At 39.3% G+C, this 19,156-nt stretch overlaps 1 protein-coding gene across 5 annotated transcripts in view; it reads left to right on the top strand.

The window, feature by feature from the left end:
* SGMS1 (sphingomyelin synthase 1) overlaps positions 1-19,156 on the top strand; it is a 253,701-nt gene that overhangs the window by 137,946 nt on the left and 96,599 nt on the right. For 4 of the 5 annotated variants that reach the window (XM_079793330.1, XM_079793325.1, XM_079793326.1 and 1 more), the window contains 2 exons: positions 303-342; positions 5,254-5,397. The gene's annotated coding sequence lies outside the window, so the exon portion shown is untranslated. The remainder of the gene's footprint in view (positions 1-302; positions 343-5,253; positions 5,398-19,156) is intronic. The other variant, XM_079793327.1, reaches the window with a different exon arrangement.

Genomic DNA, 19,156 nt, shown 5'->3' with positions numbered 1-19,156 from the left:
GATAAGAGATAATTCATAAGTACATGATTTTAAAACTCATGTTATACTATTAGATGTACTTGGTGTGCAATTTTTTATTGGCATTATATGCACATGCTTGCTTCTGCTTTGGTTTGCCCTGTAAACCTTAGTCTGAATACCATGGCAGTCAGAAATTATCTGGGAAGTAGGAAAGAATACTTTTTTTCAATGGATAGAGAACAAAAAGTGAAAAATAGCTGCCTTGGATTTTAGGGTTTTTTTCTTATAAACAGCTCATTACTTGAAGAAAGAACTTTAATTTACTTATTATTTTATCCTAGATTGGAAAGAAGGCTAATGAAGAAAAATAACACAAATCAGGTAAATGAATTTTAAATTTCTTTATGTACCCTTGATGCTTGGTTTATATTTCCCGTGTTTTTCTACTGCAAAGAACTGCACAATTTTTGTGGCCAATTTACAAGGAATGGTTTGGGGATATAGATGTAATAATCAAACATATTTATATGATTTAATTAATTACTTTTGTATGTGTATTTAATCACACATTTATATAAAACAATATTAAAACTAATGCATTTTTCTACCTCAGAATAGTTTTTCTAACTCTTTATATACATATTTGATATTTTCATTATTTCTATGCAGATGAACATTGAAGATCTCCACTGTGTGACAATTTGTAGATTTTCTTTGTTAAATCTTTCTTCTTTCCTTCCTTCCATTTGTTCACTTATTTTATTTTGAGGTAATTGCATGCACACTGTTTAAAATTAAAATAATACCATTATAGCCATTCCCTGTTTTATACTCCCATACTCCTTTGCCCAAAGATAGCACTTTTCAACTCTTAGTTTTATTTTCTGGTGTTCGCTTACCTATTTCTAAGTAATACAGTGTAGGCTTTAAGTGCCATTTATTGATTTCTGTATAAATTTTAGACTGATTCTCTGCTGAGGACTTACCTCTCATATACAACCTTTTCCTCTCAGTACATCCCTCCTCTTACTGTCTCCCATTCTCTGGGTGCAGTCATGATACAGTCTGTGGTTAAATACGTATTTAATGTTTACTTTATTATGACTATATTTTGTTCATGGTCGAACTTTGTGATACTTACATTGAAACGACTCAGGCCATTTTGCTTCACAATCAGTTGTGTATTAGATGTGTTATTTTTCTGGAAAATGTTTGACTCTTTTCTTTATCCCCATGTATGTTTTTTTGATGCTCGCAGTCCTTTCAATTAAGAAACTCATGTTCTTCAACTTGGGAAATTTTCTTGTAATATTTTAAAAATAATTTTCTTTCCATCTTATTCACTCTTTTCTGCAAGTCTGTCTGTTGTATATTTGGACCTACTGGTTTAACTCTCTAATTTTTTAATGTCTTTTTCTTAGCTATTTTCAATTTCTGCATTTTGTGTGTGTGTGTGTGTGTGTGTGTATTGTTAATCCTCACCTGAGGATATTTTTCCATTGATTTTTAGGGAGAGTGGAAGAGAGAGGAAAGACATAGAGAAACATCAATGTGAGACAAATATCGATGTGAAAGAAACACATTGATTGGTTGCCTCCTGCACCCAGGGCCCAGGCTGGGGAGAAGCCTGCTACCATGTACATACCTTTGACAGGAATCAAACCCAGCACCCTTTGGTCCTCAGGCCGACGCTCTATCCACTGAGCTAAACTGGCAAGGGCCATCTCTGCATTTTTGTTCTAGTTTGTGAGAGGTTTCCTTAGTATTTATTGAACTTGTAATTTCTGCTAGGATATCTGTAATTTCAAATTAATTTTTAAAATTTGTCTCTGAATATTTTCTTTTTAAAAATAGGACTATTCTTAGAGTATTATTGCTATAAGCACAATTGTGGCCACGTCTTTTTGGAACAGATTCAACTTACGTGCTTTCATGGCCAATAGAATGCTCCTAGATTTTTGACCCAATTTATGGTTTATATACCATTTTCTTTACCAACCATGTTAGCTTCCCCGGACAATATTTTGAATAAATGACTAAAATGGAAGTAAAAAAAAAAAAGACTGTTCTTATTTCATGGATGCAATATTTTCTCTTTTCCTTTGAGAATTTGAATTGAATTATTTTGCTGTCTTCTTGTGCTCTTTGCACTTTTTCCTTTGTGTTTCCTCTTCCTATCAGCCTGTTTTGGTCCCTGATTTTAATGGTAGATTATTTCTCAAATGAATGGTGAAGATTTAGTTTTCTGTTTATATTTAGAAATTTGTTACCTCGTGGGCTTCACTGTAAGGTTTTTGGGCAGGGACCTGGCATTTGAGTTGGTGACTCCTAGATCTCAGAATCTGCAGGTCTTTTTTTCTTAGATCTTTCAGTTTCTCCAAAAGGCTAAAACCCTGCCTATGGGGATTTGGGCGGAGCCAGAAGAGGGAAAGGAGCCAGAGGTCTCATCATCCCAGCCTGCAAATGCTGATATCTTAATGACTCCCTTTCAGCCTTATCTGACATCTCTGAATCTGAAGTCTTGCTGTATCATTTTCTCCAGAGAGTAAACTGCCTCCTGTTAGGGGAGTAGGGATGACTTGTCTGGCTCTACAAGGTAGGGAGAAGATCGGGTTCTAACTGCCCCCCCCCCTTTTTATTGTTTAAAACAATACAAATTTATTATCTTGCTGTTCTATAGGTCAAAAGTCTGACACGGGTCTCACTGGGCTAAAATCAGGGTGTCAATGGGGCTATATTTCTTCCTAGAGGGTCTAGAGGAGAAATCCTCCCTTGATTTGCCCAGCTTCTAGAGGCTGGCTGCACTCTTTGCCTCTCGGTCCCCTTCCTCCGTTTTAGAGGAACAATAGCAGGTCAACTACATCTCATACTGCTTTACTCTGACCTCATCTTATGTCTCCTTTCACTTTTAAGAACTCTATGATTACATTGGACCCACCTAGACAATCCAGGATAATCTCCCTATTATTTTTTATTGTGGTAAAAACACATACAATATAAAATTTACCATCTTAACCATTTTTAAGTGTATATAGCACAGTAGTGTTAATTATATTCGAATTGTGTGCAACAGATCTTTAGAACTTTTTCATCTTGCAAAACTGAAACTCTACACACACTGAACAACTCTTCTTTCCCTCCTGCTCTCAGATTCTGTCAACCACCATTCGACTTTCTATTTCTAAGAGTTAGACTACTTCAGACACCTTATCTAAGTGGGATCTTAAAGTATTTGTGCTTTTGTGACTAGCTTATTTTACTTAGCATAAGTTGCTTCTACCTCCTGGCTGTTTTGAATAAAGCTGCAGTGAACATGGGTGTGCAAATACCTCTTTGAGATCTTGCTTCCAATTTTGGGTGTATATATCCAGAAGTGGAATTGCTAGATCTTAGGGGATAGTTCTTTGTTTCTTTTTGAGGAACCTCCATATTGTTTTCCATAGTGGCTACATTTTCACCAATTGTACACAAGGGTTTCCTTTTCTTCACATCCTCGCCAACACTTGTTATTTTCTCTGTGTTTTTTTTTGTTTTGTTTTTATAGTGGCCATCCTCATAGGTGTGAGGTGATACATTATTTGGTTTTGATATTCATTTCCCTGTTGATTATGTTGTTTAGCATCCTTTCATGTACTTCTTGACCATCTGTACTAGTATGTTACTTTCCCAAACGTCATTTCATTATTCAAAATAAACTGAAATTTTTGTTTTTAATATGAGACTTAGTGACACTCTATTTCCTGAGATACTTTTTTGGAGGGAACCCCTTGATTTATCATTAGGTGTATATACTATATGTCGGTATTATCAGATGATGTTCTTTTATCTAAATCTATATTTTACTCTTAAGCTTTAATTGAATACTTGTAAACTAATAAAATGTCAAGAGAGTCCTATGTTCTTTTTAGTTTCTTGTGACAGTGGCTTTCTTTGTGATTATATTGATTATTTACAGCAGGGGTGGGAACCTTTTTCTGTCAAGAGTCATTTGGGTATTTATGACATCATTCACGGGCCATCTGTATTAGTATGTTACTTTCCCAAACGTCATTTCATTATTCAAAATAAACTGAATTTTATTGTATTTATGATACAAAATTATCAACTTAAAAATTAGCCTGTTATAGTTGGTTAACGTTTAATTAACTCACCCCTAATGCCTTGGAGGGCCAGATCAAATGATTTCATGGGTCTTATTTGGCCAGCTGGCTGGACATTCCCCACCCCTAATTTACAGTATAATACTATTTCTGACCAGTAGGATAAAGAATTATTAAACGAGGGGTTGCCTGGTTGGACTAGGTCCTTAGGGACTATCAAGAATGATTTTTTGTTTGTTTGTTTTGTTGTTGTTCCAAGAATCATTTTCTCTTATGACTGTTAGTTGGCTCAAGATATCAGCTATTCAGTTTGGTACATAGAAGTCCCTACGATTTTTATCCTGGGGTCTAGGGTTAGGCTTCAAAGAGTTCAAGATCCTCTTGAATTGGAGTGGTAGTAGAATAGGCTTAGCTTTCGTCAGGTACTCAGTGATGCATGGTTTATATGATCCTGAACAGGATCGAGAACTCACCTCTAATAGGTTATTCTAGAAGAAAAAATAGAATGTTACTGATTAAATTAAACATGAAAAAATAAAATACTATTTTGCTAGCTACCATTGGATTCCACATTCACATGTAAGTATAAGTAAGTATAAATGAGGGACTAAACGAACAATTACCTCTTTGTTCTTTGTCACATGCAAAATATTATCTCTAGCTTCCTGGCTATGCAACATGTAACTATAAAAGGTATCATTTATGAGGATAATGTTTGGGTCTTAGAGAAATGACCATCTTTTTTATCAGTCAACTTGTAAACAAGGTATCTTAGTAGTTACCCTTTGTTTTCCTATTGAAGATGCTATACTTAATTTGTGAAAATCAGTTACTTGTTGACAATTAATGTTAGTAGGTAAATATATAAAGCAAGCACCTCTATGTGATAGAGGGTTATGGACTTTAGTTTTTAATTAAGAAAAGGTGGGGTAAGATTTATGTTATGTCTATTTTAGAACAACAAAAAAGCTGAAGGAAGGAAGGGAGGGAGGGAGGAAGGAAGGAAGGAAGAGAGGAAGGAAGGAAGACACATGGGAGTGGGAGGTGGGGAGGTCAGTTGTGAATTTTTTGTTTCCAATCTAATACTGTTATGTATAGTGGGGTCTACTGGATTTGTAAGGTCTCTTTCAGCTTTAGAATTTCATGATTTCATTTTTGAAGTGGTTAAGCTTAAATTGCTCTTTTCTTCTAGGTACACCATTGAGTTCTTTGGGAGGCACAAAAGTGTCTGGTTGGGAAGCTTATGAAATAGAAGACAAGACCCTGCCTCAGGAAGCGTACATGAGAATAATTTTAAAGGAAACTACTGATAAATGCAGAACAGTAGCTGTTGGAGGTATGTAATAACTTAGAGCTTGGATTGAATGTAGTGTGACCCACTCTGCTGTACTAAGTCAAGTCCAGCCGTTCTCTGGGCATTACCCACCCTGTGGTCTCAAATACACTAGTGGCTATTGTTCTCTCAACTTGACTGTGTAGTGAGATGTGACTCAACGCTTCCTTGAGCAGCTCTGACTCAGCCCATTTCGAGTCCTTCCTATGCCTGAAAGACAATAAAGGTGATAGAGGCAACATTGGACTCTGAGCGGATGAAAGTGATAACAGGTTTCTGGCCAGGACCTCACTGCCTTCTTTTCTGGGAATGGGGCAGTCCGTATCAAAGCTCAGTGAATGCGTGTCAGCTGTTATTCTGAAATCAGCTGTTATTTATTGGCTTTACTCTTACCTTGGAGGATGTCAAGGCATATCTGGTTGGGTGCTTGCTGTATTGGCTTGACTGGTTGCCTATTAGTCATAAGCTTTGACCTGTTTGTCTCCTTGACCCCTTCACCCCATTCCCTTACACGTCAATTACATGGTTACTTCATTTTCTTGCTTTATAGCCTTTAATTATTTTTTTTAAATCCTCAACTGAGGATATGTTTCTATTGATTTTTTAGAGAGAGAGGAAGAATGAGAGTGAGAGAGAAACATAGATCGGTTGCCTCCTGTATGCACCCTTACCGTGGATCAAACCCGCAACCTTTTGGTGTACAACCTTTTAGTGTATGGATGATGTTCAGTGAACTGAGCCACCTGGCCAGGGCTAGCCTTTAATTTTTATCTCCTCAATAACTTATATCATCAAGGTCATGGTCACCCATTATTTCATATGCTGTGACCTTCAGTGGATGTCTGGCTTTTGATGCACTGGCTTTTTTTTTAATGAAACTGTTTCATAATTATACTGAGAGTATATTATTGGTATGAGACATTATTAAAATATGCCCTTTTTTAAAACATGGGCTCTGATGCCTGTATTGATACGTTCTCAGTTGATTATGAGGCCAGCATAGGAGATAGGAGGAGTGGACTTTTATATTCCTAATACAATTTGATTGTGTCTGTGACATCATTTGCACCATTATCCAGATCCATCCATCCATCGAAGAGCTATTGAGCATCTCTACTTTGTGCCAGTCACTGTTCTAGATACTAGGCTACAATAGTGAACAACGCAAGCAAGATCCCTTCTCTCAAGGAACTTACAGTCCAATGGGAGTGGGGCAGGGTGGTTCAGGGAGACAAGTGAGAAAGAGGTGTATATAAACAAGAACATTTCAGACTTGAATAAATGCTGTGAAGACAACGAAATGGGGTGACAGAGTGTCTCAGAGTAGGAAACACTATTTTGAATTTGACCTAAAATGTACAACCTGTCTCTTGTTGACTATTTACTTCTTGTACTACCTATATTATTATATTTACCAGCTTTCTTAAAAGAATTCTGAGAAAACATGAGATTCCTCTGTCAAAATTGTGTTCTGTAGGAACTAAGGAATTAAGATGTTTCTCAAGGTGTCAGCATTCAGTGGTGGAAACTGAGATGACGTTTTTTAAAGTAGTTTGTGAAAATTGAATTTAAAAATAATAATTAATTGCTAGCATATAGCACATAAAAAGAAAATTTAAATCCACTCCAGGGAAAAATGAAATTGAAGATAGAGAAACTGGAAGTTCAGGGTGGCCAGGGCTCATCTAGGTGCTTTCCGACTTCCCAGTCTCCCTCGTTTTCTCTTACTTTATTGTCACCTCACGGGTGTATTTAGAAAAATGTTATATGTTCTCTTCTGTAGATATTTGTATGTGGAGAGCAGTTTAAGGTATGTATCATGTCATTCTGCAGAAGCGGAGGACCTGTTTTTTTGTTTGTTTTTTTTATCTGTTTTAGTAGGGGCTTCTAATAGATGAGGTGGGAAGACATTTAGAGCCGACATACTAGTAAAAAAAATATTTAAAACTGAGATACAAGCTCAGACTCCCCTTTTAAGTTGAATGTTTGCTGTAAACAGTTGGATGAGGTCAGGAATGAGGTGGAGAATAATTACTTGTAATATGCTTCCTGAATTGGCGGAAACCTTGATGTCTTTGAAACATTACTTATTAAAATGAGATTGGTTTATACAGGAAACAATTTAAATACCTAGATGTAGGGAAGTGATAGAATGAACTCTGGTACAATCTCACAATAGAGGGTTAGTAGGGATGATCTCTATGAATGAAAGTATGGGATGATTTCTAGGGGTATATTTAAAGTGAAAAATATAAAGTACAGAAGAATATATATGCTTTGCTATCTTTTATGTGAGAAAGAAGATAAAACAAAATATATCTGTATCTGCTCATTTGTGCAAGAAAAAAACCATAGGATGGGTGATTGGAACAGAATGGAATGGCTGGGGAGGAAATGAGGTGGGGGGATGGACACGGTGTCACTCCTCTGAGTGTATCTTTGTATATTCCTGACTTTCAGAATTATGTTACTGTTTCTGGCTCTGTGTGTGGGTATTTAATGTGTGTGTGTGTGTGTGTGTATGCACACATTTCTATGTGTATATATGTATACATATGTTTCTATGTGTATATATATACATGTATGTATACACACATTTCTATTTTGACAACATTTTAAAGTCTGAAATGATTTCAAAATAAACACAAAAATTCACACACAAAAACTAAAATGATTTGATTTTTCTTCATTGACTTGGTTAATGAATTACTTGCCTAATATTTTACTAAGTCATATAATTTTACCCTTCTAAGTAAGATTTGATTGCTTCATTATGAGGAGGCTGTTATATTTTTTATTATGTGCTATCTGCTATGGGTCTATATGATGATGTCCTGAGAGATTCTGATGTACCTTGGTCCTTTAATTCAGTGTTATTTCATTTGATTCTGAATTAGTGGGATATAGTGAAAAGAGTTGCAATAAGTAGAGGATGCCAGTGATGCAAAATTAAATCAGACCCAAGAAGAAATAGGTAGCATGTACCTGTGCCACTCAGTAACCTAAGTGAATCACAGACTGTTGCCAACTTTTTGTTGTTGTTTCCTGAGAACCCATGTTGGATTGGTTTTGCAGAGGAGGACCTGCTGTCCTGTCTGGGCTGCTGATTTTCCCACAGAGCCCTTCCTGGCCCATCCCTCAGTCTGCATTGCTACATGAGGACACAGTGTCCTGGCAACAGCAATATATCTGGCATGACTTAAACTAATGGACAGTTTTTAGCATATATGATGATGCTAAGCAAGTGGAATAAACGTCAGTATAGATTGGTAGATGGAGGTTTTGAAAATTTGTAGTGTATGTAGTGCATGGAAGGAACCAGAAACATACTATGGTAAGTATGCTGGCTGGATTAGTAGCACAGTTTGTCAGCTGCACACTTACATAAGACCACATTATGATTAGAAATTTTAAAATTAATATTTGAAGGGCTTGGGGTTTATTTATTATGATTTCTTTGAGTAGCTGTGTTTGGAAGTTTTAATTTTGCAAACTATGTTAGCATAACATAGCTGCACAGTTAGCCTTGAAAATCGCTGTTTGTTTTTAAAATATTGTGCTGTTTACTTTGACTTGGCATTGGTGGAAATAGTTTCTAAGGAAAATAGTTTGTAACCCATGTTATAAATAATTTTCAGGCTTTTAAATTATTTATTTCAAAGCATTCACTCTTTATTATTTTGGGCTCAGAATTTGAGAACAGACTTTCCCTAGTATTTTCTTTTTATCATCACAGTTGTATTTTTCATGCAGTGAGTGCATTTCTGAAACTAATATCTATGGTATTTTTAATAAATTGAATAAATTTAGGTTGACAAAGTTCACTAATTTTAAAAGATCCTTAAGAAATCCTTTATAGTGAAGACCTGTGGGAGTGGTAGGGGCTGGGAGGAGGGGGGCGGGGGGGGGATGGAAGATATCTGTAATACTATCAACAAGAAAAAATATAGTAAAAAAAAGAAATCCTTTAGTAAAATGAGGAAAGCTTCCTTAATTTTGATAAGTCTTTTTCTCTTTTTTATTCAGGGGTTTTTAATATTGGGCAGTTTTTTGATAATTATTTTATATCAATTTTAAAGATGTATTGGGTGTTTTTGCTTTGACTATATATATTTATTTCTACCTGTATTAATTTGGGAAAGAAACCATAATGGGAAACAAAGATTATGTAAGTAATAGCTCATCTATAGAATCTTTTTCTCCCAATATGTTTGACCAAAGTGATTTGCAGATCGGTGCCAGTAAGAACCTAGTTTAATGGAACTACCGAAGTGCTTTCTCCCTCTTGGAACCAGTTTGTGCGCATGACCAAAAAGTTAGTGTGTAGGCTGACAGTTTGAAAAGAAGACTAGTCATTTTCCTCTGTATAGGCCATCCATTCTTTTTTTGTATAAGCAGAGATTAAACATATTTAAGTATATAAAGAGTGTAAGAGTGTACTGAATTGATTCAGGTGACATTCAAGGGAAACCCTGTCTTTCCCCAAATGTTTGCATGTTTAGAGTGAATTTTAAGTGCTACTGTTTGAAATAAATAAGCGTTTGGTAATCATTTAGTTCTCTGGCCTCTGTAGTGGTGCTATCCAACAGTATTTCTCATCTCCTTTTGTTCATAGCCTTTATTTTCGTGGTGCGACCATATCTAGAGTTTCTGCTGCTTTGCATATGGCTATCCTGCTTCTCTACTTCATCACTTTCACCTCCGACTCCCTATGCTACCCGGACTGGCACCTCTGTTCAGCCACTCAAACGATATGCACAGAGCACCTACTATATAGTAGGCATTGTTCTATGTCCTGGGATCCAGTGCTGAACAAGTCCCTCTTCTCATTATGGGCTGGGGGAGAACAGACAAAGATCAGACAGACATGTCAGGTAACGAGTTCTAGGAAGAAAAATAAAGCAGGGACAGGGTACGGACTGATGGTGAGAATGGCACCTTTGATGTGGTGTTTGGGTGTTGACTGAGGGAGCAAGCCTCAGTTTGAGGCTGTGTGAGGAAGTGTGTTTCAGGCAGGAGAATCTGCAGTTGCAAAAGCCCTGAGGTGACATTGTATGGATGACAGCAAAGGGGCCAGTATGGCTAGAGTGGAGTGAATGAGTGGGCAGTTGAAAGATACAGATTCAGAGAGGAAGTTGGGGCCAGATCACATAGTATCTCTGTAGGACGTGAGGGAAGCTCCAGATTTTGCTCCGAATGAGATGAGAAGGTACCCGAGGTCTTAAGCAGAGAAATGATGTGATCTGACTTATGCTTTAAAGCCCTCTGATTGCTCTGTGAAGAGTATACTATACGGTGATACAAAAGGATGCATGGAGACTGGTTAGGAGGCTATTGCCAAAGTCTAGGCCAAGGTATGCAAGCTTGGACTAGGGGAAAGGAGTAGTGGAGGGATAAGAAGTGGTGGGATTCTGGATATATTTCTAAAGAAAAGCTGATAGAACCTGGTATGGATTAGATTTGAGAGAAAGAGAGACATTCAGGATTTCTTCAGAGATTCTGACCTGAGCTGCTGGCAAACTAGTTATTATATCCTGGGATGGAGGAAAGTGCAGGAAGAAAACGCTGTGTGGAGGATGGGAGTCACGTCTTTATTAGTTAAAATAGAGCCTGGAAGATATCCAAGTGGGACATTTGGCTATTTGAACCTGGAGTTCGAGAGAGTTCAGCCCAGCAGTATTTTTTTAATTGAGAGTTGTCCTAGAAGAGATGGTATTTAAAATCAAGGGATCAGATGAGGTCACCTAAAGTAGTTCTCTGAGTGTAGTAGGTACCTATGGGGGTTCTTGGAGTCTGCAGAGTTAAAACTTTTTATAATGATACCAAAAAGTGCAGCGCATTGGTGTTTTCCTGAGGCTGTCATGAGGTAGGACAGCAAAGGGAATGTAGACATACTAGTAAGTACATGTATTTTTGTTTTGAAAAGTATAGTTTTTATTCAAATGTTATTTATGTTTATATGTAATGAGTTTGTTGTTGCTTTCAGATGAATTAATATTTAAAACTTACCTCAGTGTTCTAATACAATAATTATCTATAGATAAAATCTTCACAAACAAGAATATATTGAGTTCCTTAGTAGTTTTTAAAAGTGTAAAGGGGTTCTGAGACCAAAACAGTTGAGAACTGCTGACCTACAGAGCGAACTATATGAGAGGAAAGAGACCTGAGAATTGAATGGAGTCTTTGGGCACTGGCAGAGATGAGGAAAGAGGAGCCCACACCGGAGAGTGAGAGGGACTAAGGAAGGAGGACAGTCCAGAGTGCAGTGTTCTGGGGGCCACGTAAAGAAAGGGGTGCAGTAGAAATAAGAGGTCAGCGTGTCACATGCCACTGATAGATCACTAAGTGAGAACTGAGAACTGACCACTGGCTTTAGCAAATGTTGAAGGTCATAGTTGATTTTGAAATGGATAGTTTCAGTGGAGTAAGGGATACAAGTAGTCTCAGGAGCCCTGGCTGGGTAGTTCAGTTGATTAGAGCATCATTCTGATGATACACCAAGGTTGTGGGTTCAAGCCCCAGTCCGAGCACATACAAGAATCAACCAATGAATGCATAAGAAATAAGTGGAAAAACATATCAATGTCTCTCTCTCTCAAAATAAATTATTTTAAAAAGTAGGCTCAGGCCTTGGCTGGTTTGGCTCAGTGGATAGAGCGTCAGCCTGCAGACTGAAGGGTCCCAGTTTCGATTCTGGTCAAGGGCATGTATCTTGGTTGCGGGCACGTCTCCAGTAGGGGGTGTGCAGGAGGCAGCTGATCGAGGTTTTTCTCTCCCTTCCTCTCTACAAAATCAATAAAATATATTTTTTGGGGGAAAAAAAGTAGGCTCAGGAGAGAATAATCATGATTAAATTCTTGAGAATGAGAATTGGCTCAGCCCATCTCTTCATTTTGAGGTATAGCTTGAGTAGCCTTCAGACCAGAAGGTTGGAGTGGAGGATGTGGGCAAGTAGTTCAAGACATCTTTTATTTTTTGTAATATATATTTTATTGATTTTTTTTTTTTACAGAGAGGAAGGGAGAGGGATAGAGAGTTAGAAACATCGATGAGAGAGAAACATCGATCAGCCGCCTCCTGCACACCTCCCACTGGGGATGTGCCCACAACCAAGGTACATGCCCTTGACTGGAATCGAACCCAGGACCCTTCAGTCCGCAGGCCAACGCCCTATCCACTGAGCCAAACCGGCCAGGGCAGTTCAAGACATCTTGCCTAATCCCTTTTGCCATGGGTGGGATAATTTTCTTTAAAAAGGGATAAGTGCTGTTTTTCCTTGAGCTAAGAAACATGATTATATGCAGTTTGTTACTAAGTTTTTATTTCTTAAATTTATTGTGTCCTCCAAAAGGAATAATTGAATTTATTATATTTACTTCATACATATTATTCATCAATATTAAATGTTATGGTTTTAGAGTGATAAATAAGAAGTAACATTTTCCCCAAGTGAGGTCTTCATCAGTCTGTATTCAGGAACACGTATTTAACATTAAGGTAATTGTTTATGGATATCTCATCCACCAGACTAGAACTCTTCAACAGTACAAAGTAAATTTCCATTTCCATTTTCCTAGTGCCTATCATTATACCTGGAATACAATAGGAATTTAACATATATTATTATTATTATTATTATTATTATTATTATTATTATTTTTATTACTAGGAGCCCGTTGCACGAAGTTTCGTGCAATAGACTTTTCCTTCACCTGGCTGCCGGCACCAGTTTTCCGCCAGCAGCAGTTTTCCTCTGGCCACCCGCTGATCAGAGCGCCTCCCGCCAGCACGATCGGCCACCCCGAGAGGAACTCCGATCGGGAGGCCCTCCGATCGGGCGGGTGGCCAGAGGAAAACTGCTGCTGGCGGAAAACTGGTGCCGGCAGCCACGCAATCGGCCACCCCCGAGTTCCGCCACCAGCGTCTTCCGCAGCGCCGGCCTAAGCAGCGCCTCCCGCCCCCCCCCTCTCCTACCGCCAGCCAATCAGCCACCCTGAGTCCTGCCCCCTGCGCCTCCAGCCGGCCCAATCATGGGCGTAGTGGAGTGATGGTAATTTGCATATTACCATTTTATTAGGTACTAGCGTTCCCATTGCAGGAAAAATCCTGCAATAGGATTTCCTGCTGCACTCTACCCCGCCTCCGCTCCTCCCTTGTCACCCGCCCCGCCTTCTCGGCCAGCCCGCCTGCTTTTCCCTTCGCCCCCGGCCCCGCCTCCGCTCCTTCCTTGTCGCCTTCTCCGCCAGCCCGCCTGCTTTTCCCTTCACCCCCGGCCCCGCCTCCGCTCCTCCCTTCTCCTCCCCGCCGGCTTGCTTGCTTCTCCGAAGCTTTACTCCCTTCTGCAGCTCTTGGGTTCTTTGATGCTGTCTTGATATGCAAATTAGCCACCATCTTTGTTGGGGTAATTTGCATACTCGTCCTGATTGGTTGGTGGGCGTGGCTTGGCTGGTGGGCGTGGTGAAGGTGTGGTCAATTTGCATATTTGTCTATTATTAGATTAGATTATTTTATAATTTTAATTCATTTGGATAGCTATTGTGTTGGCTATTGTCAGTTTAAAAAAAATATATATATGTTTTATTGATTTTTTACAGAGAGGAAGGGAGAGGGATAGAGAGCTAGAAACATCGATGAGAGAGAAACATCAATCAGCTGCCTCTTGCACACCCCCTCCTGGGGATGTGCCCGCAACCAAGGTACATGCCCTTGACTGGAATTGAACCTGGGACCCTTGAGTCTGCAGGCCGATGCTCTATCCACTGAGCCAAACCGGTCAGGGCTTAACATATATTTTAGAGTGAGTAATTTGGATTTATGTTTTGTAGTTTATTTTTGAGTCCTTTCCCCATTGTATTATGTCTGACTTCTTTCGCTTCACTTAATGGTGTTTTTAGATTCATACTTTTGGTTAACATGTATCAATAGATTATTTATGTTGCTGAGTAGTATTCCATTATATGAATTCATCTGTTTACCTATTGATGGACATTTGGGTGGATTATAATTTTTGTCAATTATGAATATAACTTCTGTGAGCAATATTGTACAAGACTCTTTGTGGAATATGTTTTCATTTATTTTAGACTAGAGGCCCAGTGCACAAAATTCGTGCACAGGTAGGGTCCCTAGTGGCTACTGGCTGCCGGCCGGGTCCTCTCTTCCCCCAGTGGGGCTGGCTGGGGGGAAGGGCCACGGGCAGTTGGCCAGCCAGCCCCGCCCCCTGGTTGAACTCCCAGTTGAACTCCTGGTCAAGAGGACAATTTGCATATTAGGCTTTTATTATATAGGACTAGAGGCCCAGTGCACGAAATTCGTGCACGGGGGGGTGAGTTGTCCCTCAGCCCGGCCTGCACCCCCTGCCTTCCCTCTTAGGTTGGGCAGTCTGTTTGATGCTTCTATGTTTGTCTGGTTTTTGTATTGAGTTTATGTTGGTGTATTCTGTTCCATCTGTTTATCTATCTGTGTCTTGGCATTTAAAATGCATCTGTTGTAGGTAGTATGTGGTTGGTTATTGCTTTTTTATGTAATCTGAGTCTCTGCCTTTTAATTGCAATGTTTAGTCTATCCTATCTAATAAAAGAGTAATATGCAAATTGACCATCACTCCAACACACAAGATGGCCACCCCCATGTGGTCAAAGATGGACGCCCCCATGTGGACACAAGATGGCTGCCACAAGATGGCCAGCAGGGGAGGGCAGTTGGGAGGAACCAGGCCTAAAAGGGAGGGCAGTTGGGGGTGACCAGGCCTGCAGGGGAGGGCAGTTGGGGGGGACCGGGCCGGCAGAGGAGGGCAGTTGGGAATGACCAGGCCTGCAGGGGAGGGCAGTTGGGGGGGACCAGGCCTGCAGGGGAGGGCAGTTGGGGGCAACCAGGCCAGCAGGGGAGGGCAGTTAGGGGCAACCGGGCTGGCAAGGAAGGGAAGTTAGGGGTGACCATGCCAGCAGGGGAGGGCAGTTGGGAGTGATCAGGCCTGCAGGGGAGGACAGTTAGGGTCAACCAGGCCTGCAGGGGAGGGCAGTTAGGGGCGACCAGCCTGGCAAGGGAGGGCAGTTAAGGGTGACCGGGCCAGCAGGGGAGGGCAGTTGGGGGAGACCAGGCCTGTAGGGGAGGACAGTTAGGGGTGACCAGGCCAGCAGGGGAGGGCAGTTAGGGGCAATTGGGCAGCAGGGGAACAGTAAGGCGTTGATCAGGCTGGCAGGGGAGTGGTTGGGGGTGATCAGGCTGTCAGACAGAAGCAGTTAGGGGCTGATCAGGCAGGCAGGGAGGCGAGCGGTTGGGAGCCAGCAGTCCTGGGTTGTGAGAGGGATGTCGGACTGCTCGTTTAGGCCCGATCCTACCAGTGGGATCAGGCCTAAACGGGCAGTCGGACATCCCTTGAGGGGTCCCAGATTGGAGAGGGTGCAGGCTGGGCTGAGGGACACACCCTCCCCCGTGCACGAATTTCATGCACCGGGCCTCTAGTTTACTATAATTATTGATATGGTTGGTTTTAGATTTACCATTTTATTCTTTCCTAAATGTCCCATCCTTGAAATACTTTTGAATCTTTTATCTCCTTTTCTTCCTTCTCTTCGTTTAATTGAATGTATTTCAGTATCACATTTTAATTTCTGTCTCAAGTTTTCAGTTATACCACTTTAATCATTTTGCATTATTGTTTTTGTAGTTTCTCTGCAGAATTCAATATTCATCCTTAATAGAAAGTCTTTTTTGAATTAATATTTTATTACATCATATAAAAATATGAAACCTACAATATGGTTACAATTGACACTCCCCCCAACCATTGCACTGTTGTCTTCATGTATTTTATATCCATATGTTATAAACTATACAATACAGTATTATACTTTTAATGTAGCATATATAAAGTATGTATATATACATATAGAATACTTGATAAAGTAGATCTAATAACTGTATCTTAAAGAAATTAAGAGAAGTCTTTCATGTTTACCTGCACATTTACTATTTCCAACCTTCTTCATTCTTTTCTGTAGATTAAAACTTACATCTGGTATTACTTCTTTTCAGCTTGCAGAGCTTTCTTTAGCTTCATTGCAGTGTAGGTCTATTGGCAACAGATTCCATTTTCATTTGTATGAAGATTCTTTATTTTCCTTTATTATTGAAATATATTTTTGTTATATAGAGAATTCTGGGTAGACATTTTTCCCATCCTTTCAGCTCTTTAAAAATGTTTATTTTCTCCTGGCCATCTGTTTTTAAAGAGATGTCTGCCATCATTCTTCTTATTGTTCTTACATGTGTCATATACCTTTTCTTCTCTAGCCACTTCTAAGATTATTTTTGTTATTATCTTTGGTTGTCATGGTTAGGTGTTTTCTTGTGGTTAACTGAGTTTCCTCCTATGATGTATTGCTATTTTTGTTCGGCTTTGGAAATTTCTAGGCTGTGTTTCTTTACATTTGTTTTTCTGCCCCATTCTCTACTGTTTTTCAGCATGTAAATTAGATCACTGGATATTCCCCAAGAGGTCATTGAAGCTCTTTTTAAAACATTGTTTTTCTCTCTGTACTTCAGCCTGGATTCTTTATATTGACATATCTTGAAGTCCACCCATCCTTTTTCACTATTATGTCCAATCTGTTATTAAGCTAATCTGTTCTTTAAAAAAGTTTTATGTTGTAGTTTTCAGTTTTAGAATTTCCATTTGTTTTTTTCTTTTAGTTTTTATATTTCTACTGAAATTTTGTTTCTTTACCCATTATATCTAGCTTTCTCTGTGGATTCTTTAATATATTTAGCATTTATATTTAAAAGCCTTCTAATTCCATTTTTTTGGGTTATTTGTAGATGTTTCTGTGGATTGCTTTGTCTTTGACAATGGTGTTATATTTTCCACTTGCCTTACATAGCTCTGAATTTTTAATTGTATGCTGACATTGTGGATGCTACATTGTAAAGACTTGGGATTCTGTTATGTTTCCCGGGAGGAGAGTTGTGTTTTCTTCAGGCAAACAGCTAAAATAATGGCAAATAAACCTGGATATTTTGTAGGCTCGTTTTTATGCTTTGCAATTTCCATTTTGTCTATTATTTCCTAGGAAATATTCTCTAGTCAAGATAAGTGGTCTTTATTTCTTTTTATTTTTTTTTATTTTTATGTTTTTATTGATTTCAGAGAGGAAGGGATAGGGAGAGAGGGATAGAAACATCAATGATGAAAGAATCATTGATCGGCTGCCTTCTGCACGCCTCCCACTGGGGATGGAGCCCACAACCAGGCATGTGCCCTTGACTGGAATCGAACCCGGGACCCTTCAGTCCGCAGGCCGATGCTCTCTCCACTGAGCCAAACCAGCTAGGGCGGTCTTTATTTCTTAAGCCATGGTTTCAAAGGAAAGTCTGAGGCCTTTACCAGGCCCCTGAAACCTGGCACATCTTGCTCAGACTCCTCTGAGATGGGCAGCTGTTGGAATATAGCAGCTTTCTAAAAACTTTCAACTTTGTTCCTGTGCTGTCCCCCCCCACCTCCCTCCCGACCCCCCCCCCCCCCCCCACACACACACACACATCCTTGGGTCTTTATAGTTCTGGGTGTAGCCAACAAGTGTAGAATTTATTTGCAAATTTGGGAATTCACCCTTTATCATTTGGGGGATTTTCTGCCTTATTTTGCAGCTGCCGTGGCAGAACCCTTTTCTGACCAATAAGACTGAAGCTTGCTGCTTGAATTCCATCTGCCATGGCACAGACTTGGTTGTGCCCATAGATAAGCTGCATTAATGTAAATTATCATCCACTGTGGTTCCCTTCTTTTAAGGGCTGTGGATCGTCTACTTTCTGCCTGCTTTTGGTTGTTTTCTAGTGCCTTCAAAGTTAATTTTTATATTTGTTCACAGTTTACAATTGTTATTGCATGGAGGGCAACTCTGTCATCCTGAAGACAATCGCTCTCTTTTAAAAAATGTTTTTATTGAGTTTTTATTTTTAGAGAGAGAGAGGAAGGGAGAGGGATAGAGAGGTAGAAACATCAATGATGAGAATTATAGATCAGCTGCTTCCTGCAAGTCCCACCCTGGGGATTGAGCCCACGACCCAGGCATGTGCCCTGAATGGAAATTGAACTGTGACTTCCCGGTTTATAGGTCGGTGCTCAACCACTGAGCCATGCTGGCCAGGCAAAGACAATGTCTTATCTTATTTTCATTTGGAGTTTAAAAATATCTTCAAGTCATGTGTAATGGATGAAACTATTATTACTGACAAATCAAGCATTATTTAAACACTGAGTATTTGTGAAAGGAAATATAAGATATTAAGGAACACTCTAAGATAGGAAAATTGGTAATCTCTCTAATTTAGGCACAGGCTTATGTTCAATAATCACATGAATTGAAGTTTAACATACTTAGTATATTTACTTAAAACTGCCAGTGTAAGCACTGAAAATAAATTTCAAGTAACCACTTCAACATTCCTAATGCCTGGCTGCCAATTTCTACCCATATAAATAACCTTTAAGAGAAGAGATCTCACTTTTGAAGTTTATTTTCTGCCCCTCATGCATTTTGATCACTAAAATTGGCTAGATAAGTTAGTGCAGTTCTCATAGTCTAAGACCGGAGAGAAATTAGGCCAACTTAAAATATATCATGTTCCAGGTAAGTAAAAATGTAGTTAGAAACTGAAATTAACACCCTCAGCATTGGTAGTGTTTTGCTTTTGTCTGCGGATGCTCACCATGGTAAAGTGTACCATCATTATGAGATTGGTAGGAATAGTGAACATT

Source organism: Cnephaeus nilssonii (genome assembly GCF_951640355.1).
Source record: "Cnephaeus nilssonii genome assembly, chromosome: 16".
NCBI lineage: Eukaryota > Metazoa > Chordata > Mammalia > Chiroptera > Vespertilionidae > Cnephaeus > Cnephaeus nilssonii.
Note: the sequence above shows the minus strand (reverse complement) of the source record. Positions and strands in the feature narration are given on the sequence as shown.